Raw genomic sequence first — 8,039 nt, 5'->3', positions numbered from 1 at the left:
TTGTTAGATGTTGAGAAAAAAAAAAAAAACAGGTTACAAAAGGGTGGCACGGTGGCACAGTGGTAGCGCTGCTGCCTCGCAGTTAGGAGACCCGGGTTCGCTTCCCGGGTCCTCCCTGCGTGGAGTTTGCATGTTCTCCCCGTGTCTGCGTGGGTTTCCTCCCACAATCCAAAGACATGTAGGTTAGGTGGATTGGCGATTCTACATTGGCCCTAGTGTGTGTTTGTGTGTGTCCTGCGGTGGGTTGGCACCCTGCCCTGGATTGGTCCCTGTGTTGGCTGGGATTGGCTCCAGCAGACCCCCGTGACCCTGTATTCGGATTCAGCGGGTTAGAGGATGGATGGATGGAGGTTACAAAAGCTAATTGTTAGTAAGCTGTTATTTTGTTGTTTGTACACAGTTTTACCTCATTTAGAGTTTATCATGTAATTTATTTTTTTTTTTTAAAAAGTACACAAAAATATTGTACAGGTACTTGTAATTTCACACACACATTACTCTGCCATTTTAGGTCAGATCTGGATCTGCTTTACCAATGTAAAATAAACTACATGACTTTAATCCACATGAACTGGGGAGAAGTGAGATAAAATCCAGTATTTCACATGTGCAGCTTTTCTTTTCCAAGGACATCCCTTCATTAACAAAGCCACATGCTCTCTAATCACTTCCCTGAAACAAAATGAACTGGAAATAGAAAACTTGCATTAACAATTGGAGACTAATTTGGAAAGAAGTGCGACACAGTCATGCACAAAAAAAAAATTAAGTTTAATGCAAGCTTGTGCAGAGGACAGACGAGGAAAAATTTCAAGAAAATACATTGATGGCCACAAGCACCTACAGTGGAAGATGGAAGCCTGTGTAACCATTTATGTTAATCTTCAACAACAAAAATCTAAAGCACTTGTTGGAAAAGTGCACTCTTGGAAAAATGTGATTTGTATTGCTCCCCAAATAAGATCCAGATCCTGGTGAACTAAAAGTCCTGTACATTGCGCATTCATAGTTGGCCACTGTCAGTATTGCTTATTAAGTCCATTTGACAGCCAAAAGGGCATGTTGTATAATTATATCAGAACATCATAAACATTATTTGCTCACCGCTTTCTTTAATGTGGATGTGTGGGACGCTAATACTGTATAGTACAGCTAGATACTGGGGCAAGATTCTCAAAGTTTTAAGTATGAACCGCAATGAGCAAAATGCCAGGAAATAACAAAGGGAAAAAAATACTTTAACAAGGTTTCTGGACTTACCGTCAGGTTGTTTGTTTCGGTTTTTTTTATCGGATGTTCCGCCGTTTATTATTAGTATAAGCCTCGCGCGTAACATTCCACTTTTACCGACCAGCGTTTTAAAGGTGGCGCCGAAGCTAAACGCAGTCACGGCTGCTTGGGAAGGTCGAAAGGCAGCTATAGGAGGAGTCAAATTATTGTACGTGTACCGTAATGTTTCCGTCTGCATTTTAGTAAACTCGAGGTTAGGTATAAATATTTTTGTTGTTTAGTGTTTTATTTATTTGATTATTACTTGAAGTGCATTATTTCCCCAGCAGGCCCGAAATGGTATCTCCCTATGTTTAGGCAAGCAGACCCTGCAGATGGAGAAGTCTTTGTAAGTACAATATACAGTAGTTGTGGCCACAACAGGGGGAACGATCGTTCGGAGAGAACTGAGAAGAAGGGTTAGGTAGTGCGAGGTGCCTGGTGGCTGAGCTACTGGTTGATGTAAAGGAGTGGGTTTGACTCCTGAGGACCAAAAACTGCTCCTGAGATTTTTTTTTTTTTGAGGAGTTGTATTTTTGACCTGGAATGAAACAGATTCAAGTTTTGTTTTATTTTAAAGCTGCTGATGCCCTTACATGGACTAGAATTTACTGTATATATATTAGGGTAATTTCTATTTTTCGTCTTTCCTTTTTTTCATTATTAGATTTGTTTTGTCACAGGAATATTTATACATTTTTGTGCATCCTTTAATACCAGCAACTGTTTTTTTTTTTCTCTTTTCTATCGTGGAATAATAAAATTACCTTATTTTTTAACATGTGCCTCTCTTATTGTACCCTCAGTCCTGGTCAGTCCCAAACTACTACCAAGCCAGCTGCTTTAGTAGACGGCTTGTGTGATTTTTGGACTTGCACATATTCTAAATATTTGGATGTTTATTTGTATCTGAAACAATCCTAGGTTCTGTGTTGGTCTTTTTCCTCTCTCTCTCTCTCTCTCTCTCTCTCTCTCTCTCTCTCTCTCTCTCTCTCTCTCTCTCTCTCTCTATATATATATATATATATATATATATATATAAATAAATATAAGAGGCGGCACGGTGGCGCAGTGGTAGCGCTGCAGCCTCGCAGTTAGGAGACCCAGGTTTGCTTCCTGGGTCCTCCCTGCGTGGAGTTTGCATGTTCTCCCCGTGTCTGCGTGGGTTTCCTCCGGGCGCTCCGGTTTCTTCCCACAGTCCAAAGACATGCAGGTTAGGTGGATTGGCGATTCTAAATTGGCCCTGGTGTGTGGGTGTGTTTGTGAGTGTCCTGTGGTGGGTTGGCACCCTGCTCAGGATTGGTTCCTGCCTTGTGCCCTGTGTTGGCTGGGATTGGCTCCAGCAGAACCCCGTGACCCTGTGTTCGGATTCAGCGGGTTAGAAAATGGATGGATGGATATATATACATATACATATGTATATGTGTAGGAAGTGCTGGGGGGAAGACGACAGGGGACACCTGGACGGCTTCCGGATGCGCAGCCGGCACTTCCGCCACACTGGGGTGTGGCCAGGATTGATTGCCGGGAAGCAGCTGGAGCCCATCCGGGTTCCCGTTTAAGGGGCTGCCTCCCTCCAGTCATTGACAAGAGTCGGGTGGAAGAGTGGCAACGTCTGGAGAAGGAGGGAGGCGGTAAGAAGAAAAGAGAGAGAGACAGAAAAAGAGAAGAAGAAAAGAGAAGGCATTGGAGAGGCCTGGACTGAGGGGTATTGGGGATTAGTGAGCTGAATTGTAAAAAGAGATGGAAAATAAACGTGTGTTTGTGGGTGACATTAGCGTGTCTGCCTGTCTGTGTCCGGGGCAAGGTTCACAATATATATACATACACATACATATATACTTTGGAATCCCTCCCCTGCAACCAAATCCTCCAGCTGTTCTTTATCTCGGAGGATTCTCACAAGATTAATTCAACAAGCTGCTTTGCACTGGCAATGTATTAAATGTTAGTTTGCATTCCTGGATGTTAAGAGCATTTCATTGACTTGAGGTACAGTACAATGTTTCCCTTATGCTTCTACTATACATGCTTGGTGTTTCCAAACAAACAACTGAATGTCTTGCTTGGAGTCCAAGATGTGGACAAGCATTTCATCGACTGTATGTTTGTGTTCTGTAAACCTTAAGATCACAGCGAATACCACCGTGCATATTGTTCACAATCCATCTTTCTTTGGACCATTTAAACTTTTTTTGGTGTTAGTTTTTTAGCTGTTGGGCTAAAAATGCATTGTGTTTTTTGTCAACGACTGGAATGCTCTAAATATATTTCTCATTTCTTGATCTCTGTTCTCATTTTACATTGGGATTAAACCTACTTGTATTGCTAGTGGATTTCACAAAGAGTATTCTAATTATGAATTTATTCAAGAATTCATTTCTGCAGCAAAGACTGTTTTCAGGTAGGTTGCTACCCAGTGCACTTTTTTGATTGCCCGACCACAACACTTTGCTCACTCCTCCTAGACTGCAGTGTCTGACAAATCTACAACCTCCTTGATGTGCTTTTGTGCAGTAACGTGATTGTGCAAAACCCACTTTTTATATGTGCCAGTTACTTTGAGGGGTACACAAACTGCTCCTTTGCATAGGTGATGTACTTGCAGATTATAGAAGAACCAACTAGCCATGTTTAATTTGAACCATTTTCAAATGGTTCTGCAGGTAAAACCAGTTATTTGTCAACATTGACGATAAATAAAATGAATGTTTCATTACAATGTGAGCAATATTTGAAATGGCGTATGTGCTTTTCATACATGTGATGCAAACTCTCCTCTGTTTACATTTTGAGAGTTGCCCTGATAAAGTGGATAAAAACAGAACTAAAGTGTGAGTGAAGATTTTTATTTTTTTTAATGTTTAAAGGTGGAACAGTAATACTTTAGGTCAGGCATGTCAAACACTTGGCCCGTAACAGAAATCTGTGAGGCGCATGACAGATCCTAGTTAGCACTGAACTTGTACAAAATGATTACTGTCGTTTGTGATGGAATCATTCTGCATCTTCGGCGTTACTTATTGACTTTTCTTTCTTCTGCCTTGTGACAAAAGCGCATTTTCCCATGGCATTACGGTACCGGAAACGTCATCTGCTAGTATAGCCACGAGCCTTGACCAAAGTTAATGAGCCGAGACGTCACAACTGCAGTGCTAGGCTGCAGCATGGGTGGCCTTAGGCACATACAAACTGTGCACCTGCACAGGGCCGCCACGCCAATAGATAGATAGATACTTTATTATTCCCAAGGGGAAATTCATAATATATTCATAATATATAATATTTGCAATATACAGTATATTGAATATAAAACAGAAAGAGAAAATAACAACACAGCTGATGGCAATGTGGCCGAAAAACATTGTGTTTCTTGTTAATTAGTACACTGTATTTACTAATGTCGCTCGAGTCGGAGCAGTAAGCTATATGTAGTATTATAACATTCTGCCGTAATGATAATATCATGGGCCACTTGGTTTTCAAGTTACGGATATGTGCATATAGAAGCGTGTCATGAGCACAAGGCGGCTATGCAGTGTCCGCAACGGACGTGGCCATCCGCCGTGCATAAGATTTTGACATTGGCGGGCGAAGGGGCCACCAATTCTTTCTCTGCCCAGTGCCGCCACGAGCCTAGAGCCGCCCCTGCGCTGGCTATACTACTGGCTGGGCTTCTGTGACTGGCCACTAGGCAGCACTGACCATCACGAGTAAGTAATAGCTCACATATTTTCACGTTTTTTTGCTCTAGTTTTTATGTAATTTTATGCTAGTATTGTAATGAACAGTTAGTGCAGACTACAGCTGAAGATCTGAAGTGGACACGAGAAGTTGGTGAGTTGTTTATTAACAGATTTCTGTGATTTTGAGTTTGTAAAATTAGTGTAGGTCAGGAGGCTTTTTGCATATCGGCTTATTTTACAATATAAACTTTGAAGTAAACTTAGTAAAGTAAAATTTGATTTTTGGAGGATTTGTTTTCCAACTCTAATTCAGTGAGCGTTTTCGTGATTTCAGTTCACACGAACAGGACTTTGTGCTGTTCTCTTACAACGTTGAGAAGGCGCCTGAGAATATCCAAATGGAGTTGATTGAACTGCAGTCAGATTCTATTCTGAAGGCAAAATACAACGAAGTTGGTGTGCCAGGCTTGTATGCTTACCTGCCACCCTCGTATGTGCAGATCCGTAAGTTGGCATCGAGAGTACTGTCTATGTTCGAAAGCACTTACCTTTGTGAGCAATTGTTTTCATTCATGAAAGCTACCAAAACCCCACATCGCTCAAGACTTCCTGTCGAGTGCATTTCATCCCTCATAATAGTTGAAGCTGCACAAGATTTCAAGCTTGATATTGACGAACTGGATGCCAAGTGTTGGGACAAAAGAAATAGATCTCACACTGTAAGACTCCTATAAGCAATGAATATAATAATATAAGGTCCTAGCTATAATTTTACGCTGTTGTACGAAGAGTGTATGGAAATAAATTGCTTTTCTTTAAACTTTAAGTGTTGCATTTTTAAAGTTTTCAGTATTGGAAAGAAAGCTACAGTAACTTTGTATAATAATATTTGTTACAGTGCAGCCCGCTGACGCATGTATGGCAGTGAAAGCGGCCCACCAATGGTGCGAGTTTGACATGCCTGCTCTAGGTAGTGTAAAACTACATTTATGACTAATTTCCTCTAATGTAACTAAACCTTAAAGGATTCTTAGTGTTAAATAAGGTTATAAGGCATCAATAAAAAGGGTTATTCATCTCTATGGAGTCTGGTGTTTGATATGATGTTAAAGTTGCTTAGAATATGAAGGATTCACAGACGTTAAGTACATGATATCAACAGATGTGTTTCACCTAAACTACCTCTCACTGTTCCAAAGTGAACTTTTTAGTAGGTCACTTTGTGGAGATGAATGGCCTCTACTGTATATTGATGCTTTGTGTCATTAGCACCAAAAGATGCCTTTGTTAAAGTTTTGTTACATAAGATCATATCAGTAATACATGCAGTTATTTTTTTTTTTTGCAATACCTAAAGTTTTACCAGTGTAACTGTAATAGGAAAATTTTGCTGGTTAAGTAGTTTAATAATCTTACAGACAGACCTCACTCAGTATGTGCGTCTCGGGAACTGCAGGTCTGACATTGTGGTCAGGAGCGCCGAAGGGGACTGTACTTTCTCCGGTCCTGTTCAGCCAACATACATCGGATTTCCAATAGAACTCAAGAGTCCTGCCACGTGCAAAGGTTCGCTGACGACACTGCTATCGTGGGCTGCATCAGGAGTGGGCAGGAGGAGGAGTATAGAAAACTAATCAAGGGCTTTGTTAAATGGTGCAACTCAAACCACTTACACCTGAACACCAGCAAAACCAAGGATTTTAGGAGACCCAGGCCCCTCATGGACCCCATGATCATTAGAGGAGACTGTGTGCAGAGGGTACAGACCTATAAATACCTGGGAGTGCAGCTGGATGACAAATTGGACTGGACTGCCAATACTGATGCTCTGTGTAAGAAAAGTCAGAGCCGACTATACTTCCTTAGAAGGCTGGCATCCTTCAACATCTGCAATAAGATGCTGCAGATGTTCTATCAGACGGTTGTGGTGAACGCCCTCTTCTACACAGTGGTGTGCTGGGGAGACAACATAAAGATGAAGGACGCCTCACGCCTGGAAAAACTGGTGAGGAAGGCAGGCTCTATTGTACACACACAGCTGGACAGTTTGACATCTGTGGCAGAGCGATGGGCACTGAGCAGGCTCCTGTCAGTCATGGAGAATCCACTGCATCCACTGAGCAGGATCATCTCCAGACAGAGGAGCTGCTTCAGCGACAGACTGCTGTCACCGTCCTGCTCCACTGACAGACTGAGGAGATCGTTCCTCCCACACACTATGCGACTTTTCAATTCCACCCCTTTGGGGGTAAACGTTAACATTATACAAAGTTATTGTCGGTTATATACAGTATATTATATTTAATTTTTTTTTATCAGTATGCTGCTGCTGGAGTATGTGAATTTCCCCCTTGGGATTAATAAAGTATCTATCTAAAGAGATTTTCAGGTTTTCAAGGTAAGATATTTGATGTCAGTTATAAGGATACCTGTGAAGTATTCCTCTTCCCAATTATAGGAAAGACAGGAAAGTCAGTTTCTGGGGGGCTGACGTAGTTTTATAACTTTGAAACCATTTTCTTAACTGGAATCCAACTCTTGCTGTTAAGCAAAAATGGAGGGGTTTTTGCCCTCTTCCAGCTGGATCTGGATCTTTTTATGGTGATTCAAGGATACACTTAGTGGCCTGGAATTTTAAGCACAGGAGCAAAAATAATGAAACACTGCAACATAATGGCACAACAGTAACAACAAGAATCTTTTGTAAAGATGAACCTGTTCATTTAGTAGTAATTTTCTTTTTTTGACACTGATTAATGGCTAGCACCATGCCATTTAAAATAGTTACCGTATATACTCATGCATAAGTTCTCCCGCGGATAAGTCGGGACTTGATTTTACTGTATAATTTCTGGTATTTTAAAATGTCAGTCGTATTAGTCGAATGCGGAAAACTCACACTATTGGTCCAAGAGATTATAATATGCTAACGCCCACCTGAGAGAGTAACCATGGAGCACACGGCCTTTTTTCTATGTGGGTGCGGCAATGCGCTGTATCTGCGTGTACTCCTAACCTCTCTCTCTCTATTGTGCCTGCGTGACCACACGTTAATACCTGAACTCTTCTGAAGCAACGTTTGCA

The sequence above is a fragment of the Polypterus senegalus genome, chromosome 4, assembly GCF_016835505.1.
Source record: "Polypterus senegalus isolate Bchr_013 chromosome 4, ASM1683550v1, whole genome shotgun sequence".
In the NCBI taxonomy this organism is placed as follows: Eukaryota; Metazoa; Chordata; class Cladistia; order Polypteriformes; family Polypteridae; genus Polypterus; species Polypterus senegalus.
The sequence above is the reverse complement of the archived record's forward strand: the minus strand, read 5'-3'. Positions refer to the sequence as shown.